Below are 13,918 nucleotides of genomic sequence, written 5' to 3' on the forward strand. Positions count from 1 at the left end.
TACAAATTCCATCTCTGTCTCATCTAACCCCAAAGTCACTCCCAAGGTCAAGGTCAAAATCAAATCTGGTAAGATCTGGGCACGCTTTCTTCCTTCTTTTGCTGGACTGTAGTGATTCAGTGACATTAGCTAAGCCATTTTTTCATATAAATGTTGGTGCTGTATTGAGAATGACTAAGGATTCTCCTAGCTATAAAATTCTAGAGTTCTAAAAGAAAATTTCTAAAATGCTAGTTTCCCTCATCCAATTTGCTCCGTAGAGTCAAATGCTGAATCTAATAAAATGTCAGATGTGAATCATTAAGGAAATGCACTGACCTAGGAAAGAAAGCATCATATGTTTGGCTGACATTTATCATTTCCCCATCCCTCATCTAACAACAATATAGAAGATGTCAAATGAATTAGTACATGAACCAGACCAAAAAGATCAGACCAAAAGCTATCTCTTTGAAGGAACATGAGGGCTGACTCTAGGTAAGACACATACCTTCTCTCTTTCTCTCCAAACATAGATGTATGTGTGTTTATATATGTGTGTCTGCATGTGTGTGTGTGTGTGTGTTAGACCAGTAAGCACACACACACCTGCAAATGTACATGAAAAATCACATAATGCCTTAACTCTAAAGAGAGCAACCCACTCCAGTATTCTTGCCTGGAGAATCCTATGGACAGAGGAGCCTGGCAGGCTATAGTCCACGGGGTCGCAAGAGTCGGACACTCTTAGCGACTAAGCTGCCACCACCATCACCTAAAGGGAGCAGGCATCTTATGTAGCTCAGACAGAACTTGATCTAGAACTACGTTACATATCATGGAGATGATTAACCCGCTGTTAAGCACACAAAGTCATAGGATGTTTTACTTTTAGAGAGTCCTGACAAACATGGGTTTTGGGATAAGCTCATTTTGGCCCCCAGAGCATTGAGATTCCAGTAGCCTCCACCATTCAGAAGCAGTGTGGAGATTTCCTCTCATAAGTTATCTGTGCGCACCTCAATTCCCTCATCTCGAAGATGGGTATTTTTTTTTAAGGCTAAATGGCATCCCACTCCAGTACTCTTGCATGGAAAAATCCCATGGACGGAGGAGCCTGGTAGGCTTCAGTCCATGGAGTCGCTAAGAGTCGGACACGACTGAGCGACTTCACTTTAACTTCTCACTTTCATGCATTGGAGAAGGAAATGGCAACCCATTCCAGTGTTCTTGCCTGGAGAATCCCAGGGAAAGCCTGGTGGGCTGCCCTCTATGGGGTTGCACAGAGTCAGACACGACTGAAGCGACTTAGCAGCAGCAGCAGCAAATTCCTTATTTCTCATTGTGAAAATTTAAAAAACGAAATATCCAGCAACAGATGGTTAAATACTCTATGGTACCCAAAAATCCATTAAAATGAAGCTTATAAAGATGGTAAAATATTAAAAATTGTTACCATATAAATGAAAAAAAGGCAAACTTTTACCTAGAATATTATAAAAGGCAGAGGGTATTAAAAAATGTGAAAATGAAACAAAGTCACAATTTTTACATGATTTTTCTCATTTTTTCCTTTTTCTGGTGGCACTTTATGTTTTTGATAAATAACACATTTACATTTATAGGAAGAAATACAGTTAAAAATTCATGAATCAAAAACAGTTTTTGATTCACAAGGTGGAAAGGATTCTAACCAAAGAAAAAACTTGTGTAACTGCTGCTGACTCATATTAGCTAGAAAATCTAAGAGGACAATTCAATTCTATTGCTTCCTCTTATGAGAATAGAAACTTCAATCTCCAGGAATCAAGCTTGGATACACTCTTGTCATCTTGAATCCACTTGCTTCTCAGTGCAGCATAATTTGTTAAACTGATACAAACATCAAAATGTAGTTGGGCATGAGGTCTACACCCTAAGCTACATATGAGCCACATGTGGTGGGTAAAAAATAATCTGTGTTAAAATGGTATGTGAGGGGGGGAGGAACATTGTATGAATATTGTCAGGGAGATTTTTAATAAAAATGGAATCTCCATTTTCCCCTTGAAAGCTGGCTTTGAGGAAATGTGGAACTAAAAATGATTACAGAGAGAAAAGAACTTTCAGGGAAAGTTTTGATATATTCAGTGCTCATTAAATAATCATTTATTCTCCTGTAATATGAACTCTTTCTTTAGGAAAAACATTCAGAACTCTTCCGAAAATGTGAGATAACAGCATCCCACTGTAGGTTACAATGGAAGCATTTAGAAATTGCTCATTTTTGATGATTCTTCAAGGGCAAAGGAATCAGAGAAATCTACATTTTCTTCTGGGCAACTGGGCCATTAGGAGAATAAAAACTCCTGCTCAGTAACATGATGAATTCCAAGGTAATTCAAAGACCACCCAGCAGCATCTTAGTGTGAATAACAGCAAGTTTAAAAAAAAAAGAAAGAAAGGAAACAGTCCAGCTCACAGGCCAGAGCTTCAACCCAGGAAGTGAACCCAAACCAGCAGTCTCAGCAGCAGAGGGACTTTGCCTGATTTCTCCCTGATACTTCCTCTGTTCCACAAAGGGAGGGGGTGTGTGCACACAGATCCTGCCCTCTAGGGGCTAGCAGTCTGAAGAGGTAAACAGAAAGCAAATTGACAGACACAACTTAGCAATGTTAGCACTATCACGGAGATGGTACGAGAGGCCAGAGAGAAATGTGAGCTAAGCCCAGCGCACAGTAACTAACTGGTCATCTGATCTCAAGTAACCCTGACTGTCCCTGTGGTCATTTATAGCTTCTTCTGGAAAATTCTTCTTGTGGTTGAGCATGACTGTAACTGGCATGGGAATATCACCCTATTCATCTTCTCTCTCTCTCTAAAGGAAGGGTAACAAGAAAGAGCTGGGCAAACAAGAACCTGATCTGGGCTGCAAAGCTGGGTCCACGGGCGTTTGCACCAGCCTCTCCCACAATTGCTGTTTGCTTAACAGTGCACTTGATTGACCCCGAAGAAAGCTTTGTTTTATTTTGCTTCAATTTTTCTTTTGATCCAGTGAAGACAGGTGTAGGAAAATAAAATCTCCCATTTCAGGAAAAGGCACGCCACAACTAAGCCAGTTCTATCTGCCTACAAAACGGGATAAAGGGGCCTCAACACAAGGACTTCAGCATCCAATAGACCCAACAATGCACAAATACTCATGAGATCAGAGTGAATGACTTCAAACTCTCAGAAAAGGAAGGGCAGAGAGATGTCCCCTAGTATCCCAGTTTGGAGTGGGGATAATTTGGAACAAAGAATTAAGAGAAGCTAAGTTTAGAAATTGGGAGTCAGAAAGACCTTGAGATCCCTGGCAGGGTGGGACACAGAGGGGAGGGGAAAGTGACCTTGAGAGGGAAAGGGGGAAAGTGTGGAAGGAGAGGCAGGAAAATCCCACAACAAATCTGGGTTTTCATGCGATTTGTGTCCCACATGACACGGGTCACAGAGGCCTATCAGACATATGCTAACATGTTTTCTAAAAACTGCAGATGGATTATGCCTGTATGGCAAGAACAAGTGAATGCCCCACTAATGACAAGGTAATAATATTCCTCATAAAACTGAGTACCTTCTAGGGATCAGGCCTTGTATACACACACACACAAAGTTCAGTTAATGGGGATATGAATATTATTTCCATTTTACAGATGAGAAAACTGAGACTCAAAGACTTGAAAGACCCAGTAGAGCCAGTATTTTACCCTGAGTCAGTCTTGCGCCTACGCCCGTGTTCTGCACAGTTAAGCTGGGAGAAGGTAGGAAGTAGGGGAATGAGGTAGATGCAAGAGCCTCTGACTACAACTTACTGACGAATGAAACCCTGATGACCCTTAACATACAACACAACAGCAAAGAGCACTAACATCTAAAAGGGGTAAAAATCATGGCCACTGAAGAATGCACCTGCAGGATTTAAAACCCTGCCTGCTGCTCAGCTGCTGTTTAGGACGTCGGCCAGGTTCCCAGCACCCGGCCAGCCGCGTTCCAGAAGGAGAGCTGCCTTAGTTTGCAATCGCCGGAACCACCGCTTTCTCTACCTTTGCAATTAGTCAAAACTAATCAAAACGAACACAAGTGAGTCAGCTGTGAAATCCCTGTTCTTCACCATGGGCTGTGTGGTGGGAGAGTGCACAGATGGAGTTTCCTTTTTAAAGGAAATGTTTTGGCACTGGCCTCTGTTAAACAGTTTTCCCTTGTTTCCATCTGGTTTTAGTATTGGAACACGTACATGAGAGAATGGAAAAAGAAAATTCTGTTGGCGTGCTAAACCACTAGAAAAGCTGAAGTGGTCGACAGCACATCCTCCCAATCCTTGGAGACCAAAGCGCTTTGTGCAAGGAATGTTGTCACATTGTTATTAAGGAAAGGGAGAGTTCGGTTTCTTGGTTCCAGCCTGTCCTAAAGTTTTTTTTTTTTTTTTTAACGTGCACAGATGGGAGGGAAAGGGACCCAGATTTGAGTCTCAGCCTTATCACCATCTAGCTGCCAGCCCCTGGGCAATGTCTCAACCACTCTACACCCCGGCTAGTTCCTGTAAAGTAGAAACTACAACAAAAGCCATGTCACAAGGCTATTGCGAGGATTAAGTGAGATAACACCTGTTAAGTGCTTTGTTCTCCATTTTTGGGCTCTCCTTATTCATAAGGTTTTAGAAAAGACAAGTGATTATTACTATTGCTTTTCACAGAAAAAGATCTAGAACCATCGAGGAAACTCTAAAAACATTTAAAGGCATCTGCTTGTTTCATTGCATAACTGAAGAAAAGTTCATACATGGTGGTGCTCTAGGAGCCTCTCAGAACTTCCCAGGGGAATCAATCTTCTCTAAGACTCAAATACATCTTCTGACACTCTCACTCTATTGCGGGGTTTCCTTAACAGCCCAGCTACCAGTGTAGAAGATTGTCACCGTCCAGCCAAAACCAACCAAAGCCTAAACTGGTAGGAAAGTAGAATAATCCCAAAACATTATTATCTCTAGAGCCGGGTGAGGGAGGGTGAGAGAAGATGCTTGGTTTGGGAAGACCTCTCCCATACAACTCTTATGCCTAAGAGACAGACAGATAGAGGAGCACAGTGTCCAAGGGAATATAGGCCTGGAATCAAACCACCTGGGTTTAAATCTCTGATCTGTAATTCACAAACCCATGACCTTGGGCCAGCCAATTGACTTCCGGATGCTGTCTCCTCATCTACAAAATGAAGATGGTACTGTTATCTACCTCATAACATTGTTAGAAGGATTAAATAAGTTAATATATGTAAGGGGCATAGAACCATGCCCAATATATTGGTCAATTTATTGAGTTCCTACTCAATAAATACTATTACTACTATTAGTATTATTACTACTCCTAAATCAAAGAGGAGCTGGTGTTTCCCTAACTGTACTGAGCACTGAAGCATGCGATGGAATCACGGTAGGTGCTACACCAAAGGTTATTTACAAATGACACCAGGTGGCAACATCTACTCAGCCAGAAGATGTTTCAGAAGAAAACCCTCTCTTTTAAGTTCATGTAACCAACCAGTGGTCACATACGGTTGTGAGAGCCAGACCACAAAAAAGGCAGAATGCCCAAGAATTGATGTCTTTGAACTGTGGTGCTAGAGAAGATTCCTGAAAGTCCCTTGGACAGCAAGGAGATCAACCCTGAATATTCACCGGAAAGACTTATGCTGAAGCTCTAGTATTTTGGTCATCTGATGCAAACAGATGACTCATTGGGAAAGTCCCTGATGCTGGGGAAGATCAAGTGCAGAAGGAGAAGATAGCATCAGAGGATGAGAAGGCTAGATAGCATTACAGATGCAATGAACATGGGCAAACTCTAGGAGATGGTGAGGGACAGGGAGTCCTGGTGTGCTGCAGTCCATGGTGTGGCAAAGAGTCAGACATGACTGGGCAACTGAACAACCACCACCACCAAGGATATCATCCTTGCAAATGTTTTAACCCAATTTGTCTCCACACATACCACAAAAGGGCCAAATTCTCAATGTGAAGTATAACAGAAGACATTATATTTTTCTAAATAAAAAAGGATGTGGAAAGATTCATATCATCAAGACACTGGAAATAACTTTGCTTTTTATTGCCCTGTCTTCTAGAGCTACTTACAATTTTAGGGATGGATTTACATGCCCAATCTCTATAATTAAGAGATAAAAGCTTCACCCTGATGTATATCCCAAATGGAGGAAAGTCTATTACTCAAAAACCTCGGAAATTAGATAGAAGACACAGTACAGACCAAAACTGTAGATACAGTAGAAATCAAAACGATTCAATGTCTTTATGAATTTTGAAGAGTTGGGGAGAAATCTGCTCTTTCAAACATGGTTCACTTTACACCACACCTGCCTCTTGGAAAAAAATGGTGAAGTGCTATGGTAGTTCAAGCACGGCCACTGGGGTGACAAGGACTGAGTGGATTTCAGTCACTTCAAAAGACCTGGGACACTGGTGCCTTCATTTGGGAAAAGAAATATATTTGGGAAAAGAAATATACACCAGCTAAGCAAGGTAGGGATATTGTGAGGATTAACTGCAATTAAAACAAGAGAACAAAACAGAGACAGGATGATTTTTATTTTCATCTACATAATATCTGAAAGATATTTTCAATATTTACTACTTCTATAGTAAAGAACAAATATATTTCATTATTATAGTTGCCTTGTATTTCTTCTTTCATTGCTAATAGCTTTGTCCATCTCTAAGTTCAATGTAGATTTCTTCATTTTTCCTGGATAAAAACTCTTGGAAAGTGAGCTCACCACTCCTGAATAAATCATTTCTATCAAGGTCAAATTTCATCTGTCTTGTATTTTTCCTTTTCTCTCCTCTAATAGCTATAGATCTTGAGATGAGATCTAGTCTGAGTTTAGAAAGTAGATAAAAAGAATTTCTTTCTTATGCCAGATCTCTGACAATTACTTTTAGTTAAAGTAATTCCAATAGCAAACTATAAAGAATGTTCTCAAACGCTCATAATTATTTTGAGTATCCATTTGGATTATTAACAACTTGAATTTATCCCTATGTGATATATATGAAACAAGAATGAAATTTGCTATTAAAATTTTCAAGAGGGTTCAGAATCCTAAACCCTCAGAGCCCAAAGGAAACTTTGAACCTGTGAAATGAATTGAATCCCAACAAAATTCAAAACTTTGACCATGGCCAACCAAGAAGAAAGAGACCAATATGTATTCTTCAGATAGAACTGAGTACCAAACACATCCTATTATGTCAGGTATACCAATAAGACAACCCAGAGAATTCCCCAAGACAGTGAAATTTCTCAACCTTAGCTTCAGTATCTCATGCATAACCCTTTCAAGTGAGTTTCTCCACTACCTCTTGTGCTGTATTTAGTAGGGCCTAAGTGGAACCTTAGCCTCTTCATGAAAGTGAAAAAGTAGACTGAAAAAGTTGGCTTAAAGCTCAACATTCAGAAAACTAAGATCATGGCATCTGGTCCCATCACTTCATGGCAAATAGATGGGGAAACAGTGGAAACAGTGTCAGACTTTATTTTTCTGGGCTCCAAAATCACTGCAGATGGTGATTGCAGCCATGAAATTAAAAGACACTTACTCCTTGGAAGAAAAGTTATGACCAACCTAGACAGCATATTAAAAAGCAGAGACGTAAGACCAGAAACTATAAAACTCCTAGAGGAGAACATAGGCAAAACACTCTCTGACATAAATCACAGCAGGATCCTCTATGACCCACCTCCCAGAATATTGGAAATAAAAGCAAAAATAAACAAATGGGACCTAATTAAACTTAAAAGCTTTTGCACAACAAAGGAAACTATAAGCAAGGTGAAAAGACAGCCTTCAGAATGGGAGAAAATAATAGCAAATGAAGCAACTGACAAACAACTAATCTCAAAAATATACAAGCAACTCCTGTAGCTCAATTCCAGAAAAATAAATGACCCAATCAAAAAATGGGCCAAAGAACTAAACAGACATTTCTCCAAAGAAGACATACAGATGGCTAACAAACACATGAAAAGATGCTCAACATCACTCATTATCAGAGAAATGCAAATCAAAACCACTATGAGGTACCATTTCATGACAGTCAGAATAGCTGTGATCCAAAAGTCTACAAGCAATAAATGCTGGAGAGGGTGTGGAGAAAAGGGAACCCTCTTACACTGTTGGTGGGAATGCAAACTAGTACAGCCACTATGGAGAACAGTGTGGAGATTCCTTAAAAAACTGGAAATAGAACTGCCTTATGATCCAGCAATTCCACTGCTGGGCATACACACTGAGGAAACCAGAAGGGAAAGAGACACATGTACCCCAATGTTCATCGCAGCACTGTTTATAATAGCCAGGACATGGAAGCAACCTAGATGTCCATCAGCAGATGAATGGATAAGAAAGCTGTGGTACATATACACAATGGAGTATTACTCAGCCATTAAAAAGAATACATTTGAATCAGTTTTAATGAGGTGGATGAAACTGGAACCTATTATACAGAGTGAAGTAAGCCAGAAAGAAAAACACCAATACAGTATACTAAGGCATATATATGGAATTTAGAAAGATGGTAACAATAACCCTGTATACGAGACAGCAAAAGAGACACTGATATATAGAACAGTCTTTTGGACTCTGTGGGAGAGGGAGAGGGTGGGATGATTTGGGAGAATGGCATGGAAACATGTTTAATATCATATATGAAATGAGTCGCCAGTCCAGGTTCGATGCACGATACTGGATGCTTGGGGCTGGTGCACTGGGACGACCCAGAGAGATGGTATGGGGAGGGAGGAGGGAGGAGGGTTCAGAATGGGGAACACATGTATACCTGTGGCGGATTCATTTTGATATATGGCAAAACCAATACAATATTGTAAAGTTAAAAAATAAAATAAAATAAAATAAAAATAAAAAATGATAAAAAGAAAAAAAGAAAAAAATAAAAGCAGAGACGTTACTTTGTCAACAAAGGTCCATCAAGTCAAGGCTATGGTTTTTCCAGTGGTCATGTATGGATGTGAGAGCTGGACTATAAAGAAAGCTGAGCACCGAAGAACTGATGCTTTTGAACTATGGTGTTGGAGAAGAGTCTTGAGGGTCCCTTGGACTGCAAGGAGATCCAACCAGTCCATCCTAAAGAGATCAGTCCTGGGTATTCACTGGAAGGACTGATGTTGAAGCTGAAACTCCAATACTTTGGCCACCTGATGCAAAGAGCTGACTCATTGGAAAAGACCTTGATGCTGGGAAAGATTAAAGGTAGGAGGAGAAGGGGACGACAGAGGATGAGATGGTTGGATGGCATCATCGACTCAATGGACATGGGTTTGGGTGGACTCCAGGAGTTGGTGATGGACAGGGAGGCCTGGCGTGGTGTAGTTCATGGGGTTGCAAAGAGTCGGACACGACTGAGAGACTGAACTGAAGTGGTACCAGGGCATCTGTCAAGTTCCAGAGGTTACTCTAAGAAACACCTAGGACTGGTAGCCATGGAGATAAAGAATATTATTGCCAAGAATGATGCTAACCCACATCATTACCTTCCATGGGATCTATTTTACATAAATGATTTCATCAAAGACCATTCAGGACTCTTTTTAATAAGAAAATTTTGCTCTCTACAAATCTAAAATCATTTTGAAAAGATTAAGATTCTCAGTTTTAACACAATATGTAGCAGAATGTATTAATCACAAAATTTAAAGTTTCTTCATGCTCTGTCTATGGAGATAATGAGCAGCAGCCAAGGAAACATGTTTATCCATTTAAAGATATGAAGGATAGCATTATACATTATGCATACTGAATTAAAACAGGATCAGGAAAATCGATTTTAAACATGAAATTATGGAATGTTCAGTAGGTAATTGGCCTCTAAGAGTAAATTGATATTAACTTCTTAACAAGTTTCCAGTTTGGTCTTACAGGCCCAAATATCATGGAGGAGGCAACTGACTACAGAAATAGTTGTAAGCAAAGCTTACTTCACAATCTGAATGAGCCAACACTTCCAAGTTATAAGGTCCACATTGTCATGAAGTATTTAGTAAGCTATGCATTTAAGTTTTGAACTTGTCAACTGAACTGAATCCCAGGAAAATTTAGAGCTTTGACCATGGCCAACCAAGAAGGGACTAAGATGTTTTCTTTAGATAGAACTGAGTACCAAAGCATACTGTTATGTTAAGTATACCAGCAAGACAACCCAGAGAATAATTCCTCAAGACAGTGAAATAAAAACATATGCTCATATAAAGACATGTACATAGAGATTCATAACAATTTTATTTATTATTTATAATAACAAAATGTCAGAACTCAAATGTCCATCTATATGCAAGTGAATAAAAAATTATTTTATAACTATGCAGTAGAATACTAACCAGCAATAAAATGAACCATCAATGCTTCAATTTAAGCATCTATTGTGTCTATACTTGGCAATATGCCCGGTGCTACAAGGACCTGGGAACACAGTGACACACAGGTCAGATAGATGGAAGCACAGGTTTGCAGCGATGCACAGCTGCTTCTGTCCGAGGGCTCAGAAGACCATCTAGGATAACCTCTCGTACCTATACAGGAGAGGGTAGTTGCTACCCCTCTTCTGGTGCAGACTGAGATAAGACAGTTAATTAATTCTTATGATCATCCCACTAGTGACTCTGTAAGACATTTTTAAGAATCAATTTTTTTCAAGATATACTTACATATAATAAAATGTAACAATTTTAAGTATGTATTTTGATGAGTTATAAAAAATGTATGCATGCACCCAAGTAACTACCACCACAATCAACATATAGAACACTTACAACATTGCAAGAAATTCCCTCATGTTCCTCTGCAGTCAGTCACCAGCTCCACCACCTGGCAACCACCAATGGGCTTCCTGTCACTATGGCTTAAGTTGTGTCCATTCTAGGATTTCATACGAATGGAACCATATAGCATGTGGTCTGGAGAAGGCAATGGCACCCCACTCCAGTACTCTTGCCTGGAGAATCCCATGGACTGAGGAGCCTGGTGGGCTGCAGTCCATGGGGTCGGTAAGAGTCAGACACGACTGAACGACTTCACTTTCACTTTTCACTTTCACGCATTGGAGAAGGAAATGGCAACCCACTCCAGTGTTCTTGCCTGGAGAATCCCAGGGACGGGGGAGCCTGGTGGGCTGCCGTCTATGGGGTCACACAGAGTCGGACACGACTGAAGCGACTTAGCAGCAGCAGCAGCATGTGGGCATTTCTGTTTTTTCTTCCTTCACCCAATACAAGGTTTCTGAGATTCATCTATGTTGCTACATGTATTGATGATTCATTTTATTGCCAGTTAGTATTCTACTGTATAGTTACAAAACAATTTGCTTATTCACTCACATACAGGTGGATATCTGAGTTCTGATTTTTGGTTATTATAAATAATAAAACTGTTATGAACTTCTGTCTACATGTCTTTATATGGACATGTTTTTATTTCCCTCGGGTAAATACCTAGGAGTAGACTTGTTGAGTCATATGTATGCAAGTTCAACTTTATAAACAACTGTCCAATTGTTTACCAAAGCAGTTCTATCATTTTTACATTTCCACTAGCAACAATGAGAGCTCAAATTACTCTACATGTTTGCTAACACTTGGTATTGTCAGTTTTTTAAATTTCAGCCATTACTGAAAAGAAAAAGTGGAAACCAATATTTTAGAATGTTAACCATAGAGGCATCTCAGTAGTAAGTATCTGCATACAACCCAGGAAGTCAGACAGGAAGTCCAATGAGAAACACTCAAATTCTATCCCAAAGCTCCATGAATGAACTGGAGAGGTTATTTCTCTCCTTGTGTGCATGCATGCTAAGTCGCTTCAGTTGTGTCCAACTTACACAATTATAACATAACTCAAGAAAGAGTTTATTTCCCCTGATCCAGCACCATTTTGGATTCCTCTAGAGGATACAACCCACTCTGAAAAATAAGAAGTCTCCTGATCACAGGCCTCTCCTGCTCAGACTGCCAAACACAGAAAAAATTCAAACAAAGAGAAGCATTAGGAAAAGACATTCAATATAGAAAACAGCCATGCTGACATGCGTACATTGGCAAGCTTTGAAAGCTTTGATAGTCTTCTCTTTAAAAATAGAATATAACTCTTTATGCAGTATGAAATGTGGTTAAAAATTATTTGTAGACATTGCCTTAATTTGGACAAATTTTGCCTGTTCAACATGGAGAGCTGGTTTTCATCAACCAAACCACAAGGGTTGAAGGGCTTGGACTCCCAGAAAGCATAGGGGGTTCGCTCTGATAGCAGGAAGGAACAGCTGTCATTCCAGGGCCCTGCTTCCACTGCAGAGTCTCCTAGGTAAGCTGAGATACAAAGACTAAACAGGACTGAACAGGAGATAAGGAGGAACTCAGAATCCAGCTCACCTTTCAAAGAAGCCGCCCTTCCCTCTGCCTGGAATGCTCCCTACAACCACACCACCTATTTTCAGAACCAACGAGCCCTACTTTTCCTGCAGTTCTGGGTTCTCTCAAACAAGCCAAATCCTCCTAACACATGCTTTCAAATCATTATATTTTTCCTCTTTAACCTTTTCACAGTTAATAATTATGCTTATTTTGGTGAGTAAAATATTAATGACTGCTGCTCCTTCCCCACTGAACAAGGTTAAGTGTCATGAGCTTTTCTCCTAACTAAACCCCCAGCACCAAGACTGCTCAGTATATAAAAATTCCTTAATAAAATTTGCATAATTAATTACTTGTTAATTAAAACAATGCTTTATCAGAGATGTATTGATAGGCCTCTATGCTTTGCATAAGACAGAAACTAATGGTGGCTGCTTCCTTCTCAATTATAAGAAAATTCAAACTGCAAAAAAAAAACGTGGTTGTCAAAGTTGCCTGGCCTTCTCCTGCCCCAGTTTCCATTAAACCCTCTGCTTCAATGTCAGATCTGCTTTGTCAACCAATCCTCTCAAAATTCAAACCCATGAAAAGGATGAAGACTTTCAGAACTCAAGACTCTCCTACATTAGAATGCCACAGAAAAGCAAGTCTCATAGTTTCAGACTTTCAACCTGAAGGTCCTGGTAATTTATAAAGGAAATGCCATTACCCAGTAAGTCCCCAGTTACTATTCCCTACGGCAGGGGAAATGGTCACAGTCTTTCACTGAGAGGACGCTGTTAGAGGACCCAGGTAACATTACCGACTTCATGATCAGCAATAGGCTGACAACAGCATGTGCCTTAAAGGTAAACAAAACCGTCCTCTTTGGACTTTCCTCATGGTCCAATGGTTAAGACTCCATACTCCCAATGCAACGGGCACAGGTACAATCTGTGGTCAGGGAAATAGGATCCCACATGCCACCTGGGTAAGGCCAAAAACAAAAATGCCCTTTTTTCATCCACCTTTTCTGCAACTACCTGTCTTCAAGAAATCTCAAGGGAATGTTGAAAGACCTAAGCTTAAAAAAATTAGAATCACTGTGCGTCCATGCTCACCCCATGTTGAGCTCAGCCCAAATATAAAACAAAACACAATTTAATTTAATGCTTTCTATTCCTATCAGTACAAGCAAAAACTCCAGAACTGAAATTTAAAGATGTGAAAATATTTTTAAGACCTGAACCTCATTAACAAAATACCAGGAAGGTATTAGCAGAGGCTACTGAAGTCTTGAGCCCCTATTGCATAGCAGGCACTGCCCAGCACACTAAAGGAATGCAAATGTCTTCCAACCCATCACCAATTTTACTAACCTAATCACTACTGGGGTTAAAGAAAGACCAATATTTCAGGGTCAATCCTCATTCTAACCACTGAGAAGGCATTCTTACCAAACAGCTCTGTTTCCATTTCATTTTAAACTAAGGCACAGTCCTACTGTTATCTTT

General features: G+C 40.0%; 1 protein-coding gene across 6 annotated transcripts in view; it reads right to left on the reverse strand.

The window, feature by feature from the left end:
- The window catches only part of STXBP6 (syntaxin binding protein 6), a 279,081-nt gene that overhangs the window by 188,211 nt on the left and 76,952 nt on the right, over nucleotides 1-13,918 (reverse strand). The gene's annotated exons all lie outside the window — the stretch shown is intronic.

Source organism: Bos javanicus, chromosome 21 (genome assembly GCF_032452875.1).
Source record: "Bos javanicus breed banteng chromosome 21, ARS-OSU_banteng_1.0, whole genome shotgun sequence".
NCBI classification, from domain to species: domain Eukaryota; kingdom Metazoa; phylum Chordata; class Mammalia; order Artiodactyla; family Bovidae; genus Bos; species Bos javanicus.